This window comes from Trichechus manatus, unplaced genomic scaffold (assembly GCF_000243295.1).
Source record: "Trichechus manatus latirostris isolate Lorelei unplaced genomic scaffold, TriManLat1.0 scaffold00020, whole genome shotgun sequence".
Lineage (NCBI taxonomy): Eukaryota > Metazoa > Chordata > Mammalia > Sirenia > Trichechidae > Trichechus > Trichechus manatus.
In genome coordinates, this window is record NW_004443956.1 from 4360451 (window position 1) to 4364495 (window position 4045).

The 4045-nt window shown below is 44.3% G+C and overlaps 1 non-coding gene across 1 annotated transcript; it reads left to right on the plus strand.

Moving 5' to 3' along the window:
- The first annotated feature begins 478 nt into the window (after positions 1-478).
- On the plus strand, positions 479-549 carry TRNAQ-UUG (transfer RNA glutamine (anticodon UUG)). Its single transcript has one exon. It is a non-coding gene; the product is annotated as a tRNA-Gln (tRNA).
- Positions 550-4045: the final 3496 nt, after the last annotated feature.

The following is a 4045-nucleotide window of genomic DNA, read 5'->3' on the forward strand; positions in this document are numbered from 1 at the left end:
AAGGTCAGGTTTATGTTCCTTGCTTCCCCTTCAGGGCCAGTACCGTGATACCACCTCGTGCCCCTTCACCTGGCCCAGGTGCCAAGATTTCCTTTGGTCCTTCCTCCCGTTGAGACTTATTTTGTCTTCCTGCTCCTTCCTCAATTTGCTACCAGATGGCCGCCTAGCTAATCTCAGAACCTCATTCAAAGTCAGGGGTTAATGACTCTTGAATTTTAACAAGAGTTGCAGTACTGTAAACCAGCAATCTCAAATAGAAGTGGCCATGGGGTCAGGCGGATAATGTAAATGAACTAAGCCAACCAGTTTTTGCACATTAAACATGTAAGAATATTCTTTACTACCACAAAGGTATATACTCTCCCCTTTTTTTTTCTGAAACACATTATCCTTTTGGTCTATCTTTCTACTTTCCCCCCTCATTTTTAGTAAAGAATAAATACCGATAAATATTTCTCTACTAGAAGAAAACACAGAGGCAGTGGTGGTTCAGTGGTAGAATTCTCGCCTTTGCTGCAGGAGACCCAGGTTCGATTCCTGGCCAATGCACCTCAAGTGTAGCCACCACCTGTCTGTCAGTGGAGGCTTGTGTGTTGCTGTGATGCTGAGCAGGTTTCAGTGGAGTTTCTAGACTAAGACAGACTAGGAAGAGAGGCTTGAAGATCTACTTCCGAAAAATCAGCCAATAAAAACTCTATGGTTTTCAATCCCATTGTATATGGGGTCGCCATACGTTGGGTGCTGACTTGTTGGCTGCTAAACGACAGAAGAAGAAAATACATAATGATAAATGGCACCTGTCATGTGGGAAGACTAAAGGGAGTGGTGGTGACTTAGGTTGGGCTCCGCGGAAGTAGACACTGAGACTAGGGTTTGAAGGCAGGTAATTTGTTTAGAAGGTGATCCTGGGAAGTGTGGGAAGGGAATGTGACCCAGGACAGGGAAGGGAAAGAAGGAGATAAAGGGTGTATTATGGAGCCATTTACCACTGTGGACAACTGGAAGCCAAACTCTGGGAGCCAGTATAAAAGGTGTGCTTCAGAGTACCCCATCCTAGGGATGGGGAGCTGGGGTGTTTATACATCAGCTCTCATTGGTAGGGGCTGCTGTGAGTGGTAGTGATTTAATTCTCTGGCTTTTCTGGCCTGCCATGCTTGTGGGCAGAGCAGCCTTTAGGGCTAAAGAAAACCCTTGGGCAAAGGAACACAGTTCTGGGGATTGGCAGTCAGGCTGTTGGAACAAGGAAACGGTAAAACCCGAGGGCACCAAGAGCATCTGCCACAGTCACTGACCCCGGTCAGCTGGAGCCTGAGTGCCTCATCAAGAGGGGGTGATGACTAGTTAGTGTCAGCTGAAGTTTGCCAAGCAAGAATGTGGGCCCAGGGCTGCCAGATCTTCTAATTTCTCAAGAGAAGCTAGAAATTCAGATTTTTATGTGAAATTTCTCTATTTGTAAATGTTGACAACGAATGCAAATTTTTAAAAATATACTGTATGGGCCAAATAAAACATGTCTCTGGGCTGGATCTGGCCTGCAGGCAGCCAGATTATGAAATCTGATCCACCCTGATGGTTGATCTTGGCTCCAGACTGTTTTCACTCAAGGCAAGCCCCAAGATGAATTCTGATAAGGGAAGGCACATGTATGAGTTAGGGAATAGACTCAATAGGTATAATAAAGAGAACCCCAAATACAGTTTTAGAGACAAGATTGACATATACTTCTTTCTTATGTAACTGTCTGGAGGTAGGCGATGATCCAGGACTGCTCTGCTGCATGAGGTTGTCCAGGGACCTAGGTTCCTTCTGTCTTGTTGCTCAGAGTGTGGTCAAATCTCGCTCACCAACTCCATGTCCACATTCCAGCCAGTAGGAAGGGGAAAGAGAAATTCAATGGTTTTAAGGGTCAGATTGGTAATGGCACAGCTCACTTCCTCTCACATCCCATTGGTGAGAACTTGGTCACATGGTCATGCCTAGCTGCAAGGGATACTGGGAAATGTAGTCTCACTCTCAACCGAAACAAAAATCAAACCCATTACTGTCGAGTCAATTCCATCTCACAGAGACCATATCAGACAGAGTAGAACTGCCCCATAGGGTTTCCAAGGAGTGGCTGGTGGATTCAAACTGCTGACTTTTTGGTTAGGAGCCGAGTCCTTAACCACTGCACCACCAGGGCTCCCTCTCTCTCTAGTTGGTCATATATTCAGGTTAAACTTGGTGTGTGTCTTGGGGGGTCTTATCACTATAGAATTGAGGGAAGATAGATATTAGGGGACCATCAGAAGCCTCTGTCACAGTGGAGTAAAGTCTGGAAAGGATGATATGATCCAAGTCAGAGGCAAAACGGACCTAAGAAGAATTTTTTCTCAGGAGATTGAAGCAAGCTTGGCTTTCTCGTTAGCTCTCTTTGTATTGAAACTGGTTATCATGACACTCGTTTGAGAAGCCTTAATAGAAGATCAGCCCAAACCTAGAAAAAGCCAGTTACAGTGGGAAAGAAGTAAACATAATGAGCACCTACTGTATACAGGGCACTTCCACGTATTTCATCTCATGTATTCTTCACAATCATCCTGAGAAGTATTATTAGTCTCCCATTTTTCAAAAGAGAAATTGAGGACCAGAGAAGCAGATTGACATTCAAATGCTCTAACTAGGGGTAGGGCATGGGTACTGATCCATCAGGGCTGCCATACAGGTTTGTTCCATCAGAGCAGTGAAGGGCCTTGGCCAGGATTTGGAATGAGGCCTGTATAACTGCAAAGCTCACCTTCTTTCTACAGCAATCCTATTTCTTTATGCAAGTTGCTTCCCCAGAGACAGGGATACCCAATCTACTGGGTTGTTGAGAGGGTAAACAGACTGTGATAAATGAATCTTCTCTCCTAATATGAGTGCCTTATTGTTGTTATTCTTCATGCCCTGACAGAGTGTTTACAGTCTTTACTGTTCCTCTGCTTCTATCTGGCGCATTAAGGAAAATCAGAACACACAGCCCTAGTGGAAAGTTACAACTGGGATCTGAGTTAATGAAGAGCTGAAGACTCAGCAAGTGGCTCTTGGTTTGACTATTAACCTGGACAAGGCCATTAACTCTTCTGTAATTAATTGGCTTGTTCCATCCGTGACACATTGTTGCCCCAGAAATACCCACAAGGGTGTGCCCCGCTTTGCACAAGCCCATTCTATGAAAACTGAGACTAGTTGAGAAGATAAATGGGAGACAATTGTTTAATTAACCACAAGAGACTTTGTTTTGCAAGATGGAATTTCCATATCAGCAAGTTTCTGAGTAACACTTAAAATTTGATTCAGGAGGAAAAAGAAGATAATGACAATGGGTCAGTTTTCTTCTGGTCCATCTGGGAATGTTCTAGAATAAATGAGATTTGCAGAACTCTGTAAATGATGTGTCAGAGGAAGCTAGCGAAATCCAAAATTGGGTGGGGGGATTTGTAGTGGATACATTTGCTGTGGCTGCCAAGCTCTTGTCCTTCCTTAGCGACTCTAATCACCCACAACCTCACCTGAAGAAAGAGACAGTCTAAGCAGCCATACCTATGCCATGTGACCCCCATGCCCCACCCCCACCAGGCCACTGCTGACTGGATACTGATCAATTGGTTTCTGGCCCAGGAACCACCATAGTTTCAATCCATGAGCCATCCAGCTTCTGCCTTTTAACACGGGAACTAAGAGACACATAATTCCAATCAGACAGTGATAGGTCCTTGAACTGCAAGATCCCATACAGCCAGGTAGGAGCAGCGACTTTAATGTCATGCGCATTCTCTTAAGAAGGCAGATATCTTGGTTTCCTTATTGGTGGGTATCCATGGGATTGCCTTAGAATAAACATGGTCAAGGTCCTCACTCAGTGGGGATTTCAGACTGTCCCAGCTTATCCACCTTGGTCAGAAGTGAGACTATATCTTTTCTTTTTTTTTTTTTTTAATATTTTATTGTACTTCAGGTGAAGGCTTACAGAACAGATAGTTTCTCATGTAACAGTAACACACATGCTGTTTTATGACATTGG